Source organism: Mirounga angustirostris, unplaced genomic scaffold (genome assembly GCF_029215605.1).
Source record: "Mirounga angustirostris isolate CCGP_5_RB_7025 unplaced genomic scaffold, mMirAng1.0.hap1 SCAF_17, whole genome shotgun sequence".
Taxonomy (NCBI): domain Eukaryota; kingdom Metazoa; phylum Chordata; class Mammalia; order Carnivora; family Phocidae; genus Mirounga; species Mirounga angustirostris.
The window spans coordinates 8,273,109-8,289,485 of NW_026991725.1; the positions used below are offsets into that span (position 1 = coordinate 8,273,109).

General features: G+C 51.4%; 1 protein-coding gene across 1 annotated transcript in view; it reads right to left on the minus strand.

The window, feature by feature from the left end:
• ASIC2 (acid sensing ion channel subunit 2) overlaps positions 1-16,377 on the minus strand; it is a 1,092,109-nt gene that overhangs the window by 905,753 nt on the left and 169,979 nt on the right. The gene's annotated exons all lie outside the window — the stretch shown is intronic.

Consider the following 16,377-nt stretch of genomic DNA (forward strand, 5'->3'; position numbering starts at 1 on the left):
CTACACGCTACGCAGGATGAGTCTGTGTGAATGTCCAGCGAGCAGACCACTAATCCACACAGCGAGGTTCTGCATCTGTGCAAAGCTAAGCCCTCTGCTAGAGATGCAGGCTCTTTCGCGCACGCCCTGCGCCAGGAAAGCCTCTCATGCACCAACCAGGAGCTTCCCCATGTTCTTCTGCCCTTGTCCGCCCCGCTCAGAAGCACACATGGGGCCCCTCCTCTCTTGGACTGGCTCTGCTCTGCCTCGCACCCCTCCTGCCTTCTCCTGGAGAACAGTCCCAGCGTCTCCCATGTCCTCCAGGTCTCCCGGCCCGCTTTGGGGTCTTCTCCTCAGGCTTCAGAGATGCTACAATGCATCCACATTCAAGATGACATTTGCCCATCTCTCCTCCAGCAACCTTCCATGTTTCTGCTTCTTGGGTTTCTCGGATGAACATCTAGGGGATCTTACCCTCATACTCAGAGTTCTTAACTGTTTCCATGCCGGCTTCCGCTTGCCACTCTGCTGACATGCTTGGCCCCAAGGCGGCCAGGGGACACATGCACAGACCATCCTCTCCCCCTGCCTCTCCCAATCATACCCCAATCCTCCTCCTGGAAACCACTGCCTTTCCCACTCCCAACCTATGAGATTTGCCCGAGCTGCACAAGGAACTCAAGGGTGAAGGATAGGAGAAGGTAATTTGCTCAGGGATGGGCACACGACTCTTTCTCTCTGCTGTTGGATTTAAAGCAGAGAGAAAGCAGGCCTCCACCTGCTAGCAGCCACTTGCCCCCACAAGGGGAGAGCCTGCTTGGGAATGAAGCCAAGCTAGAGGAGACAGAGCGGAAGGAAGGAGGAGGAAGAATCTGACCCCAAAACATCATTTGAATCCCTTGACCCCCGTCACTCCTACGACGCCCCTATCGACTGCCCTTCCCGCTAACTGAGCCCTTTGGTTTAAGCCGGGTCCTTGGGATTTATGTGACTTGCCGCAGAAAGAGCTCCCCGCGACAGAGCGATTTCATACAGCCTTCGGGCAGCTCCGAAGCGGCGGATCAACAATCTCTTTCCAGCGGCCGTCCTGAGCGTGAGCTGATGCCTGGGCTTGGGAGTGAGAGCAGTGCAGGTTCAAGCCCCGGCCATGGCACTTGCTATCTCTGTGCCCCTGCACAAGCTCTCTGCTTCTCTGAGCCTCAGTTTCTCCGCCTGCAAATGGGGCTGCTCTGAAAGTGGGTGTAGTGAGCTCTGAAGAGATAGCAGCAGTTCTCTGCATGATGACAGCTGAGGCTGGTGGCACAGGGGTCCCCTGGGTGTCATCCTGCTCCATGCTGAACCAACACGGGCTCCCTTAGCCCTCTCCTCCCCTGGCTCCCCTTGACCTGTGCTTTCTGAGTTTCTCCTCCTTTATTATTATTTTTTTTAAGATTTTATTTATATACCTGAGAGAGAAAGAGAGCACAAGCAGGGGGAGTGGGAGAGGGAGAAGCAGGCTCCCCACTGAGCAGGGAGCCCGATGTGGGGCTCGATCCCAGGACTCTGGGATCATGACCTGAGCCGAAGGCAGACACTTAACCGACTGAGCTACCCAGGCGCCCCTCTCCTCCTGCCTTTCTAATCACGTTTTCTTGGCTCCTCTTCTTCTTCTAAAATATAGGTGTTTTCCACAGTTCTGGCCTGGATCCTATGTCAATCCTTTTTTGATCTTTTGGCGATTTCGGTCTTGTTTTCCCCACTACCTGGGGACACCATCCCCTCCAGTGGCCTAATGGGATCTCAAGCCCAGCATGCCTCAGATGTCATCAGTGCTGTCTCTTCTCCAAAAGCCTCAATTCTCCACTTACTTCTCCTCCTGACTTCTAGTCTTCTGCTATGGTACCTCTCTTCTCTCGGTCTTGGAACTTGAACCCTTGAACAAGTCACTGCAACTTCTGACCTTTGCTCCCAAATCTGTTCCAGTCCCTTCTCACCCTCAAACCTCTTTCTTTCTTATCTACACAGCAGCCCTCCACCTCCATTCTTGCCTCCAGTCTACCACTCCAGGTCCTGCCGCCCATGGGGATGTCCCAATGGTCTGAACCGTCCCTTAGAGGTCTCCCCCACCCCTCTAGCTCCTTCCTTCACTGATTCTACTTCTGAATGAATCTTGTCAATGCCAAAGCCCTCATAATTAACCTCCTCCTCCCCCCAAACTGCCACCATTGCCCACTGGCTTTGGATGCAATAAACACAGTTCAGCAGACGGTAATTACAGCATCTCTTCTGTGTCAGGCCCTGTGCCAAGCATTGTGAGGAAGACAAAATTAAAATTAATGTAGTCCCTGACCAGGGTCCTTGCAATCTAGTGGTTTAGGTGACCAGACCACACAGCTTAAGCCTGGTACGTGCACACACATGTGCACACGCGTGCACACACATACACACACATGGTACTGAACAATGTGAGCTTTCTTCATTCATTCCCTCTCTGTCTTCCTGATTTTAATTTGTTTTCTTGTGCTTCCTGCTTAAGTCACGTTAAACTACATGCATTTCCATGTTCTCCTACTTCCCACACTTGGCTTATGCTGTTTCCTTCCCTCTAACTCCACTTGACCAAACCCTGTCTTTCCTTTGTAACCTTTCTCATGTGATTTTCTCCCATCACTCTTTTGCTGATGACCCTAGCAGTTGTGATCGTTCTCCTCTCCTCTCCCAAAGCACCTTATATGAAACTACACCTTGCATTTCCATTGCTAAAAAAAAAAAAAAAGATATTTATGTAAGTCACTTATCTGTCCAATTAGGCTGTAAATTCTTTAAGGGTAGAAACTCTTATTTATCTTTGCATCCCCAACAACTAAGAAAGTGCTTCTCAAATAGTGCTAAGTATGCACTTACCTACACAAAACATGTGCATTACATAGGGCCAACTGTTTTGCACTACAGAAGAATTGTTTACCTAAGAAAAAGTACTTAGGATTTCCCACAGGTTCTTTTAAATAAATCTTCAGTTTCATTTTAACTTATTTATGGGTTATCAACTATCAGCCTGGAGGAGAACTGTGGATTGGGAGAAATCACACACAAAAAAACCCAGAAGGGAAATTGTTGGAAACCACTACCCATTAATGATTTCCCAGGAAGAACAAGAGAGTAGACCTTCACTAACTATGGGAGCTGTTGAGAAAATAGGATTCTATGTTCAGAAATAGGATCAAGGCAGAGCATCTACTTTCCAAACTCTGCATTGGAAGAGACTGACTTAGAGAAGCTGGCATTATGGAGAAACATCGGGAAGATGCTGTGACACACGAGTCAAACCTGCGGAGGGGACCTGGGTCTTCCTGGAGTTCCTGAAGGATCCTGAGAGATCTGATGGGAGTTAGCCTGGGGTCCGGGCTGCCAACGAGGGCCAGTCTAGGGGACCTGAAGGGCAGACTGTCCCTGCTGCTATGTGATGACCTGAGATGGGTTGGGGGTGTGGCATGCTCACTGTCGGCTTTGCTGGAATTCCCGAGCAGGCTGGGGCTGCGGGCAGTCTGTCTGAGGCCCCGGGCAATGAGTGCAGGGGGTGGAGGAAGAGCAGGCCATTTCATACCTTCAGCTAACACCCTGCTTTCCTTCCAGGGCAATCAGCAAGGTGCAGATTTGGATCCAGGTGGTCGTGGAAAGGTGTTAGCCTGGCTATGATTTTCCCAGGACCAGGATTCCTGCCTGAGCCAGCTCCTAATAGCAGCGTGGTGAGCAGAGGTGGAAGGGCAGAGTGAAGGCTTGACCCGTACCACTGTCCACCACCCATGACAACCAGTGTTCGGAGCTGGAGTGGTCTTGTTACAGCCTCATGGTTGCCCCAATGCAGGTCCTGATGCAAGGGGCTATTCTGGGATCTGCAGGGCCCCCCCCAATGCCACCATCCCCCAGACCACGCTTTCACCTTACACATTCCAGGGACCCTGAGGGACACCCAGTCAGCAGCTTCTGTCCTAGCCCTGGATGTCCAGGCTTTAACAGTGAGAGGTCTGTGTTCCTCACTCACAAAGGAATGCTTTGGGTAGGGGAGGGGACAATGTATAAGGAATGCCAAATTAGCAGTACAAACTCTAAGTAAGGAGCTTCCAGGCAAGAGGAGCTAGGCCCAACAGGAGGCAGCTGAGGTTTTCTCTAGAGACGGGAGTGGGCAGGCCTGGGACAGCAGATCGGAGGAGGGGTATTTGTGGAGAGTTCCAAGCAGAGGGCCTGGTGCTCCCTCAATTGGGAAACACTCCAGTGTTTAAGGAGGAAAGATGATAGAGTTGCTTTTAATTATCCAAAGTCCCTTGTGCAAAATGGGCTTTGGAGTTGAGATGGGGAATTATTACCACAGCGTGATCAGCCCTGATGGCCTGACATATATCTCTGACAAAACGGGGAGTCTACAAGATAAATGGCTCAAACCAAGCTAATTATGGGGAACTTTCATGGGAGAGAGAGAGACATGAGTGTTCTCAAATGTTCTGCCTCCCTTCCACTGGAAGCGGGCCCCTCTGCCTCCCAATACCCAACAGCGGTGCTCAAGATGACAAAGTAGAATCAACGCTCCAGGCTTGCCCAGAGCTGCTGACAAGTCTGGAAACACTGTCAGGCACACACCCTCAGCCATGCAGGGCACTCTGCGTGGGGTTCTGGACTAATGAAGCTTCCTAAGGCTGGGGAAGGACAAGGTTTTTTCCTTCAGCCCACCTCTGAGCACTTGTCCAAGACTTTCGTCTCCCAGGTGGGGAAACTGAGGCAGGGTTGGTCAATGTCACATAGCAAGGTGTTAATGAACCTGCTAACGTCTACAGCTTCTGTTATTGCTTAGTGATTCAGGCTAGTATCAAAGTCTTGCTCTGCTACTTGTTAATAGAGGGGTCTTGGACAAATTTAGTAATCTCTGTGAGCCTTGGTTCTCTTATTTGTAAAGTGGGGAATTAATTCTTTCTTTCCTTCCTTCCTTCCTTCCTTCCTTCCTTCCTTCCTTCCTTCCTCCCTCCCTCCCTCCCTCCATCTCCCCTTTCTCCTTGCTCCTCCCTCCCTTCTTTTCTCTGTAGGGTGACCATCTCATCCCTGTTTACCCAGGACTTGCCTGATTTCAGCACTGAAAGCCCCGCAATCCAGGAATCCACTCTGGGTCCAGCAAACCCCATTTCCTTGTTCAATGATACGGCCTGTCTCTGTCCTAGGTGCTGGAAGAACAGTCACTGAGACAGAAGATCCCTATTCTCGAGGAGCTAACATCCTAATTCTTCAGGGGGAAACAGACATGGCTACGTTGACACATCAATCAAATAATACACATTCTACACATATGAAACTATGTGTCAGGTTCTATACTACATATTTTATAAATATTACATAATTGTATCCTTAAACAATACTGGGAAGTAAATATCAATGCATCCCCCCCCACCTCCCCAATTCTTAGATGTGGAAACAAGAGGCTTTGCTCTATTAGCGAACTTCCTAAAATCACACTGATCATGAAAAGTAAAGCCTGCATTTAAACCGTGGAGTTCCAATGCTCACATGCCCAGCCTCAACACTCCCCCACCTCATGAGTGATAAATACAGGACTCAGGGTGAGGCCACAGAGAAAGTCCCTTTTTATACAGGCTGCTGTTTGGTTCCTAAGAAGGTTGAGTTTGCTCTCTGCCTCCAGACTGGCTGAGGATCTGTGGTCCTAACCAGGCCATATGACACAAGCACTGAAGGTTAAACTTCAGGCACATATGCTCCAGCTCCAAGCACTCGGCAGACACAGGAACCCTTCCTCACTGTCCCGCCCCCACCCCAGAGAACCTTCAGTGTGTGTGTGGGGGGGGGGTTCTGACAATCATGAAAATGAGCCGGCAAACAGGAATGCATGAGGGTCCGGAGCCTGCAGGATTCGACTGGAGAAGTCTTTAGCCGAAGAGCACCTACCATAAGAAGATAGAAAGTGGGTGATGCCCCAATCTAGCCAGAGCTCTGTGCCAGGAGGAAAAATGGAACCCATTTCTCTCAGACCTTCTGGTGCCCTGGCAGATGACAGGCTGATGAATGAGGACCATGCCTGAGGAATATTTCCAGTTTCCAAGGCTGACTGGTCCATCCATCTATCCGGCCACATTTATAGGAAATGTATGGACTGGGGCTGTTGGAAGGAACTTTTTTCATCATCCAGTCCAAGGGCTCATTTAGTAGATGAGGAGATCGAGGCGCAAATGACTTCTCACGGTCACACAGGACACCAAAGAAGAGAAGTCTATGCCCCAAATCGCCTGACTCCAAACACAGCATTTCTACAAAATCATGCTGCCTCTCCCCGTGGCTGGACTCTAAAATTATCTATGTGGAACACGACTCCCCTTTTGCCACCCTCCTGGCTCTAAGGCGTTGGGGCAGGCGAATGGGTCACTGGCCAGCATCTGTTGGAAGGAAAATTCTGGAGAGTTTTTGCTAGATGTGTTCCAAACGGGTTTACAAGTGCTCTCGAACCACCAGTGGACATCAGTAGGCAGAAAGAAGGTGGGAGAAGGAGAGATGCGATAAGGGGGTACAGGAAGGCACAGAAGGTTCTCAGCCCAGGCTAGACCAGAGTGAGTTCTAGAACCCTACTTCACCAGTGTCTGCCTCCCATACCTCATGCCCACCTGGCATCCACATGGCAGAGGCTGTTGGGTAATAGCCCAGGTTTCACAGGCAGAGGGAGCTGGGTTGGGCTTCCAACTTCGCTACCACCTGCAGCGTGACCTCAAGCAGGTTCGAACACACGCTCCCCTCCCCCACCACTCCCTTGATCTCTGTTTCTTCCCCTGTTAGAACACCTGAGTTACACGTTTGTGGGGCAGGTCAGAGAACATGTTTATAAAATGCTTATCACAGGGCCTGGCCTACCTAGAAAGCCCTTAATAAGTGGTAGGTGGTGGACACATTGGGATACCTGCCCCCAATACTACATTGTGAAGAAGAGCCTGTTGTGGGGCTCCTCAGCTGTCCCTGGCCCCAGATGGGGGGGGGCAGGCCTGAGGAGCAGCCACACCCACGCATCCTTGAGCTCCGCTGGCTTAAAGGGAGGCCGTTAGCTCAGGGTGGCAATGGGAACACAAGAGCCCTCCCCAGCTGTAACTACATGGGCAAAACCTCGGCATTGCAAAGTGGATAAATAAGAGGGCGGAGGAATGCAGTCATGCTCGGAAGGATTCACCACACACTTCCTTTCATTGGGAGCCACTCCGGAGCATGCAAAGTCCAATTTCCGCTTGCAAAACTCTGTTTCCCCATAGTTGTCTAGGGACTAGCTTGGCAGGAATGGGATGACTGTGGAGACTGTAACCTTTCCCTCCACCCCCTTCTCGGAAGGCTCTTTGACTCGGTCCCAGCTGGGTTGCTGACCTGCGGGGAGCAGCGGTGGATGCAAGCCCCAGTCGGGCATCTGTGTTTGGACAAAGCTGCTCGCGATCCTAGGCTGTTCATTTCCCTGCTGCCGTGGCCATGGGCCAGTGAGCACGCTGTCATTCTAAGTCACCCTCAACTGGAGCTCAGCCCCTGCAGGGGGATAGGGAACAGCGAAGAAGAAAGTGCCAGCCTTGTGACAACAATACAGACACATGGATGACAGTCTCTCCTCAGCTGCTGCCCCCTGGCCTCTGAGCTGGGCAGAAAGACGGGGGGTCAGTGCACCCAGGGTTTGATCTGCCTTCCCTGCTTCTCCGGTCACCCACTACAGGGTTGATGTCTCGGACCTTTCCAGAAACCAACCTCGGTGTAGCAGTGGAAAGAGTCTGGAGGCGGCAGACCCGAATTCAAGTCCCGCTGTGTGACCTTTGCCTGGTAACTTAACCCTACCAGAGCCCACTTGCTCATCTGTCAGGGGCTGTGGTCATAATGCCATACTAACTTACACTGCAGCTGACGAAGCAGAGACGCCCCATGGATGACACTTCCTTTCCCTCCTCCAAGGAAGGCAGACGGTAGCCCAAAACCACAGCATCACCACATCCGGGTAATCACGGAATCCTTACTTCTGGTGTATGGAGCACAGAAGAAGCCACAGAGACTCAGTCCCCAAGACTGCCAAACAGCAACTGGGCCTCTCAGGAGCCTGGTGCTGGTCCCAGTAGCTCTCCTCTCCCCAGAGCTGGGGCCTCAACTGCAGCCCAGCTGGATCCCCAGTCTCAAAGGCTCACCCTCCCCTTAGACAGGCTGGTTTGAGAGGCCCCGGCTCCGTGTTCTAGGACTGGCCCCATGTCACTCTGGTGGCTGGGGCAGCTCTGTTTCCGGGGTCCAGGTTCTCTCCATCTGTGCTTCCTCCAAATCCCGGGAACTGACCTGACGCCCACAGCTTTCTGGGCTGGGGCTCCGGTTTGACCTGTGGTGACCCAACTTGGCCCTCTGGCGTGGAGGCTGCCATCCACTGTCAACACTCTCCCCAACATTCTCCCTCTTGTAGCCTTCATCCCCAACCCACCTGAAGCTGAACGGGTGCCCTTCTGGATTTCCAGATACTGCTCTGGCTGGTGGCAGGTTTGACCCATATCTCTATTCAAAAGATCTTAAGGGGCCTCAAAATGTTTGTGTGCCTCCAAATGATGAGTTTCTTTGGATGCAAAAGGCTCAGATTGCAAGAAATTATTATCTACATATGAAGAAAGATGATTTTTCATATTGGTTGACCTCTTGCCATGGTGTTTTGGGAGCCTCATGAATGATATTCTAAGTCATGGGTTCTCGAACAAGTTTAGGTGATTAAGTATCTGAGAGTTTCGTCCTCATCACAAAACAGAAAGGTTACAGAAAAATACTGTTATTTGCTTCAATCAAGAGTTGTAAAAATGCAAAGGTAAGTCACTCTTATTCTTTTCTGCTTGAAGCACTATGCTAAGTGCTTTACAAGGAATAGCTCACTCCACCCTCCCAAAAACGTTTGAAGAAGGAAGACCCTACTACTTATTGCCATTTTGTAGATGAGCAAATTGAGGCTCAGAAGTGAGGTCCTAGCCCAATGTCACTTCCCGGGTTGGGAATCAGTGAATCAGTCCAGAAAGCTAAGTAAATTCCACAGCCCTTATGCCTGTCCTTCCCTGGGACAGGACAGAGACAATGTTGTCCGTTAGCTGTGACTACACAATGTGTAAGCCACATCAAATGACAGCCATTAACATACGGGCCGACTCTCACACAAACAAGATAGCAAATCCAGGCATGAGTTAACAGCTGTTTGATAATATTTGTCTGCTAATTTTACTAATTGTGCGTTCATTTATCATCCGCTAGTGAGTGACAGCAGGCTAACAGTAGGAGGCACCAAAGGTTTAAGAAAAGCATATGGGAGAAAAGCTTCACTGGGAGGCATTTCCATGTCTTTGCCTACTTTTTCTGTTTATCCCCCTGCTAACTGGAGAAAGCCGCCATTACTTGGTCAGAGGCAGAACAACGTGGCCTGGGGTGGAAACCTGTGTTATTTTAGAGCTGTCCCTCCCTAGCTGCTCCCTGGCGACCCTTCTTAGGCTCTCTCCCCGTGTTCTAACCCAACATTCTGGAGGGTGCACCACCTTCCCGCAAGGCAACAGTGGGGGGTCAGTGCAGGAGAGATTCTCAGCAATGTGTGGGCGCACCCCACGGGGGTAGAAGCTTACCAGCAGCTTCGTGGTAGGAGGGCAGTGCCGTTCTGATGTAGTGTCCCCTTGGGGAATCTCCGTCCCCAGGGGAGCCATGCTTCTCTCCACATGCTACATACCTGGGCTCTACATGACATGACCACCCACTGCCTTCCACTCTCTGATTGGACTAAGTTGAACACCCAGCCCCAGTGGAGTGCAGCCAAACCACAGATGGACAGCAAACAAGGGCTTGGAGCCTCACTGCAAAAAGAGGAACTCCATTCGTGAGATGCCTCTCTTGGAAATGTAGAGCAATGGGCTCCAGGCTCTGAAAGGAGAATGGGCACGGGGCTGGGGCGGGGCGGGGGGATGCATGGGATAAGCCGGACAGTGGCTGCAGTGGGGATGCAGGAACTGTGTGTGACGCTGGAGACACTTAGTGCAAGCAGGAAAATGGAGCAAATTCCCAGAGAAAGGAAGAGGCTCTGAAGGACCAGAGCCTGGAGTCCCACTGCCCATCCTGTTCCTGGCCCCAGTTTCTGCCAGATGTGGCTGCATTCAGGTGCCTGTCCTTGGATTCCCATGAAATTCTCCCCTGCTTTCTGCGTGTCTTCATCATGACCCACCCACTCCCAAGCTTTTACTCAAGCCAGCCCAAAGGAACCTCTGTTTCTTAGCACCAAATAGCCCTGCCCTCAATGAGGGGAGAAGGGAACGGCGCGTGTGGGGTCCTGGACCTAAACCCCCTCTCCCCAGACCCCTCCTGGTTTCTCAGAAACCTGGGCACCTGCAGGAGCCCTTCCCTTCCTTCCCTGTTAGCCCCTTCATGTCCAGGCCCTTGCCTGGTCCACCCTCAGAGCAGCTCCTCGGAGCAAGATGTTTACAGGTTTGGTGCATTTGCTTATTGCTCACTCCCAAGTTCCCAGCCTCCCACTTGACTCTGTCTCCCACTGTGATCCTTTCCCTGGCTCCTGCTGAGCTGGGGCTCATTTACATTTCACTCACCAACCTCATTTAGTTAATTTTTTCCAGTTAATTCAATGTTCACCAAGTAGGCCTCGATTGCCTTTGCATTTATCACCTTCCCGGGCCCTGAAGGGTTTCGGAGTGGTGGCTTCCCTGCCACGATCCCCACTCAGGCGGAGGCAACAACACAGCTCACAGGCTGGGGGCAGGAGATCCCGGGGCAGGGTCAGCTCAGGAGCCTCCTCTGGCAGCGGCTGGGGGTCAAGGCCCAGGAGGGCAGGAGTGCCCTGGGCCCAGGCAGCTCTGCCCGTGGAGGGGGCACCCTTCCTGCCTGGTAATAATTCATTGTGCATTCAACTCTAGGCTTACTGCCTGCTGTGCAAAGCATTTCCTTCACCTTAGCCTAAAATAGCTTAAGCTTCAGGGGGTGCTGCCTAGTGTCTAGATTATTACACGGGTTGGGAAGTAAAACAATAAAATAAAAACCTTCACAAAATCACAATGGGAAAGGTGTGGTGGCTTGGGAACACAGCCACAGAGACACCTTGGGTCATAATGAGCTAAAGGCAGCATAGTCCTCCATCTCCTTGCCCAACCCCATCCCCATCCCCACCCTCATCCCCATCCCTATCTCCATCCCACCCTCATCCCCATCCCTACCTCCATCCCCACCCTTATCCCCATCTCTACCCCATCCCCACCTGCACCCCATCCCCATCTCCATCCCCACCCCATCCCCATCCTTACGCCATCCCTACCCCTACCCACTTTTCCCTCCCCCATCTCTATCCCCACCCCCATGCCCATCCTCATCTCCATCCCCACCCTATCCCACCCCCTCCTCATCCCCATCCCCATGCCCATCTCCATCTCCACCTCCATCACCACTCCCATGCCCACCCCTACCCCATCCCCATCTCCATCCCAAGCCCCACCCCCACCCCATCCCACCACATTCCCATTTCTATCCCCACCTCCACCCCATCCCCATCTCCAAGCAACTAGCTGCAGAAATGGCCTTCATGTTGGGTGGCCCTCAGACCCCACTGTCAGAAGGTGCTACACAGGACCAGCTTGTTGGAGGCCTTCTACAACTCTGCAGGCTAGTTAAGGAAAACATGCAGCTAGTAACAGTAATTAAAACATGCCATGCCGTGAAGGAACATAGGTTATAAGATTGTCAATAATCCTTTCTTCATCCCCAGTGCAGTGAAGACTGGATTCTACCACTTACAATTTTCCCTGCACTTCTCACATTTCAGGACTTACTGGGAAGGAACTGTATGGCCTGGTGCCTTTCATGTTCCCTTTGGGCCCCAAGGGCCATACGTAACCATACATAAGGAGGATATCACTGCCTATGTTGAGCTTTCCAGAAATAGCTCCAGAAATCCACCTGTAGCTTACAACCCTGGCTCAGTTCGCTGGAATTTCCTACCCAGTATCTCAGGGGGCTGAGATATGGATCCCCTACGACCTCAGGCTGGGAGGATGGGGGCTGGGAACTGGAGCCCCTGGCCCACCAGCTCTGCCTGTGAGTGTATGAAATGCTGTGAGTACAAAAGTACCGTTCTTCTTGTGAGCAGGGAGGCAAAAGTACTGAAGAGCATTGCTAGATCCTCTTTCACTGCCCGCCCTGCCCAAGCCTGAGCCCCGACTGGCTGCTTCCAAGCTCCCATTCATTTTGCCTCACATCTCCTCCCCGGGCCTGATGCATGCACAGAAGGGCTGGTACAGCTCTCAGGAGCCCCCCTTAGCAAAGCAGAGTGCACTCCCCACCCCAGCAAACTCTCCTGGTAGCCAACACCAGCTTTCTAGGGTCTTGTTCTGATTCTGAGAGGGTCCTTAGGATCCTCCAAGCCATCAGTCAGCGGGGCAGGTGCAGTCTGGGAAAAGGAATGCTTTGATAAACTGTTCTTCATTAACCCGGAGGGACCTCTGAACGTGGGCCAGTCTCCATCAACTTCAGAGAAGAACGCTGTGGAGTGGGCCTCCTCAAACCTGCACGGGGCACAATTGCTCTTTGGCGTTCTTGACATTTCCCTTAAGAAAGTAATGCTGGCCCTGATTCCAGTAGACCTTTAAAAGGCACTTTATTAAAGTCTCAGAACCGATTAGACAGGAGTCATGCTGGGTCTGTCGGGCTCAATTTATATCATCTCTACTTCCCCAAAATGGAGCTGAGCCAGCCAGGCAGGCTTCCCTGGAATGCGCAGGGATCAACACCAAGGCCACCTTCCCTCTGTGATCCACAATGAGCAATCCCCCTCCTTCCCACGCAGAGTGGCCCTGCGTCCTGCCTGGGGGAGGGGGGTGATCAGAGCGCCCTCTGAGCTTCACTGTCCAATACAGTAGCCATGTGGCTCATCTGAACAGAGATGGACCCTAACTATAAAATATGTACCAGATTCTGAAGATTTTGTATAAAAAAGTGAAATATCCCATTATTATTTTTAAATTGATGTCATGTTGAAACTATAATATTTTGGATATACGGGATTAAAGCTAGTATAAAAATTAATTTCTCCTGTTTTGTTTTATCTTTTAAATATAGCCACTGGGAAATTTAAAAGTGCACCGGTGACTTGCATTCTATTTTTCTTGGACAATACTGTTTTAAAGGCATTTTAGCCTGGAGAGGTCATTGGAAGCTCTGTGTGAATAGAGGAACAGGGAAAGATCAATCAGGCTTAGATTCTGGACCTCCCTGCTCAAAAATCTCTAAAGGCTGCTCATGATGCCCTCCTGAAGGCCCCCGGCCCCCAACACCCTAGAGACCTTGCACAGGCTGGCTGTGTCCTCCTGCCCCACCTCATCCTCCTGCCCCACCTCGTCCCCCACAGCCCCTGCTCTTCCTCTGCTCCAGATAGCCTGGTCTTGCTTTTCTCCAACATGGCCAACCATGCCCCACTTCAGCCAGAGAGAGTACACAAGTAGGGGGGAGAGGCAAAGAGAAAGAGAGAGGGGAAGCAGACTCCCTGCTGAGTGAGGAGCCCCATGTGGGGCCTGAGATCATGACCTGAGCCCAAACCAAGAGTCAGATCTTAACTGACTGAGTCACCCAGGTGTCCCCCACCACCACCCAGTGCAGCCTTTGCACATGCTGTTCCCTCTGCCTAGAATGTTCTTCCCCAGACTTTTGCCCTACTCTCTCCCTCTCTTTATTCAGTTCTCAGTTGGAAAGTCACCTCCTCAAAGAGGCCACCTCCGATTCACTCCCCCAATCTCGATTAGAACCAATCACCATCCCTTCACTCTGCTTCATTTTTCATCAAAACTCTTATCACTGTCTGACATGAAACTGCACATTTACTGCCTGCCCTCTCCAGAGAAGAAGGCTCTGTCTCTATTGTCCACCACATACTAGACACCCAGTGAATGCTTGCTCAGTGAACACGAACAACAATGCCCAAGGTCAATGGGATCAGGCCATTTTTCAGATGTGTTGACTCAGGCTTGGAGAGAGGTTGGTACAGGACAGAGCAGGGATTGGGTCCATGGATGGCACCAAGCTTAGAAGGGACAGTGGCTTAGTGACCTGCAAAGTCACCACCTCTAGGATCTCACACACTGGGAATCTGCCCCAGCCTAGGAGGCTAGGGCCAAGTATGTGGGGGAAGAAAATAGGCAAAGACAGCAAGACCACTCTGATGTGCTCTGGAGAGTTCCTGTGGGAAGCAGGTGCCAGGATGGGTTAAAAGGAGAAAGGGGGGCTGAGGTCCCACCTGCTGGCCCAGATGTATCCTGGCTTCACAGGAGCCTTTGAGAGGCATGTGGGGGCAAGTGACACAACAATGATAAAGGCCCTTCTGGATGCCAGAAACAGACCTCAGAGCCTTAGAGCCGCAAGAAGTCTCTACCCCATCCTCTCGACAAGACACCACACTCTGCCTGGGTACCTCCAGAGACTGGGAGTTCGTTACCCTCAAGGCAGTTGCTGGTTTTTGTATTTGTTTTAATCAACAGAAAACCCTTCATTCTTTCAGGTCAACAGCTCCTTCCTTGTAGTTGATGGTTTTCAGACACCTGTTCTGGGACTGGCTTCCTGCAGCCATACTGTGCAAGACCGATTCCTATTCCCCAGATCAGCCCTTCCAGGATGAGAGGTCATGGTGGCTCGAGAAGCCAAATCTCCCAAGAAGCATGCTCTAAGCATGCTCTCGGCAGAGCTGCCCGCAATCTGACCACAAGGCCACGACTAAGCCAACAAGCCTTGTTGCTCCACGGTGACTCACTCCTGGGGACTGGTTCTCCGAGGCCAGAGCCTCCTCCTTGCTCACCTGGAATAACCTTGGTTTGCCACAGCCAGCCTGACATCTCTTCTGACTTCTAAACTCAAATGTGCATTTCCTCATTGCATTAGCGACATCTGTTCAAACACCTGTGTGAGCCAGGCACTGTGCTGCACTCTGGGGACAGAAGAATGGAGAAGACGCAGCCCCTGGCCTCAAGGAGTTCACGGTCCAGTGAAAAGTCTACAAGTCCACAGAGCATTAAAACAGCATGATCAGGGCTGTGATAGAGGCAAGTGCCAAGGGCACACAGGCCACAGGCACAGGGAAGGATCTGACTCTTCTGGGGGGATGCAGGGAGGCCTTCCCAGAGGAAGAGATGTTAACTTCTCCTCCAAGACCAATTTCTGTTTGCCACTTTCCTGTTTGCCTATTGGAAAGTCCAGTCTGTAAGGTCCCCAGATGCTTCTAGTAGAACCCACGATTCAGTCTTCTTAAGCAAGAGTATTCAAAATCATCATCTCTTGTTTTCTTTCTGCCTCAGCCTATGTCACACACAGACAGACAGACAGACACACACACACACACACACACGGCCATGTCTGTTTCTTTACTGTCTCAACCATGCCCTTCTTTTCATTTTCTCAAGCAGTACCTGTAGAGCTTGATCCCTCCTGTCCCTCATCATCCTCATCCGTGATAGAAGGGTCTGAGCAGGTATGAAGCTAGAGTGAAAATGGAGCCCCGTGGCCTAAGGACAAGACTCCCCAGCTGCAGGCTCTCTGAGGCATATCAAGATCTAGTCCCAACAAGCCATCCCAGCCAGCATGGTCCCTAGGAACGCTGGCCTACACACCTCAGGCTTCAGCCAGACAGGCCTGCTCGCCTTTCTCCAAACCCCCAAACCTTCATGCTATGCTGACTTCCCACTCAGTCCCCTTTGCTGCCCTTCCCTTTCTTCTCAGCCCCACATACTCCTACTCATCCTTTAAAACTCCCTTGAATGCCACCTCCTCGAACTAATCTACATTGGGCAGTCAGTTGCTCTTACCAAGAAAAGAACATTATTCTATGACAGTGGTTCTATTCTATGATAGCATCTGACAACTTGTTGGCTGTTTCTCCCAGTCCCTAGGCTGGGGTTCGTGGAGCACAGGGGTGGCAGGCCTAATGCTCCTTGATCCACAGCATATGCTGTAGAAACTGGCAATGGCATCAATAACTGATGCTATTCTTTATTAGTAACGAATACGATCAGTAACAGTAACGAATAATACTGAAAGCAACCAGCACCATGATGCTAACAGAGCCATGCCCCGCGCCAAGCCTGTGCTAAGCAGTCTGAAAAGAAGAAATTGTTTAATTTCCTAGCATTCTACAAAATCTGATTCCCACTTTGCAGATCAGGAACTGCAGCTCGGAGAGTACCAATGCCTTTCCTGAGGTCACACATCTTACAGGTAGCAGAGGCGAGATTTGAAACCATATCTGTCTGACCCCTGAGCCTGGGCTCTGAATTGCTCTGCTACCCTGGGGCCCGTACAGGTACTGAATCAATGAAATCAAATACCAGGGACCTGGCCCGATAGTGCCCCTCACCTGCCGTGCTTCCGGGG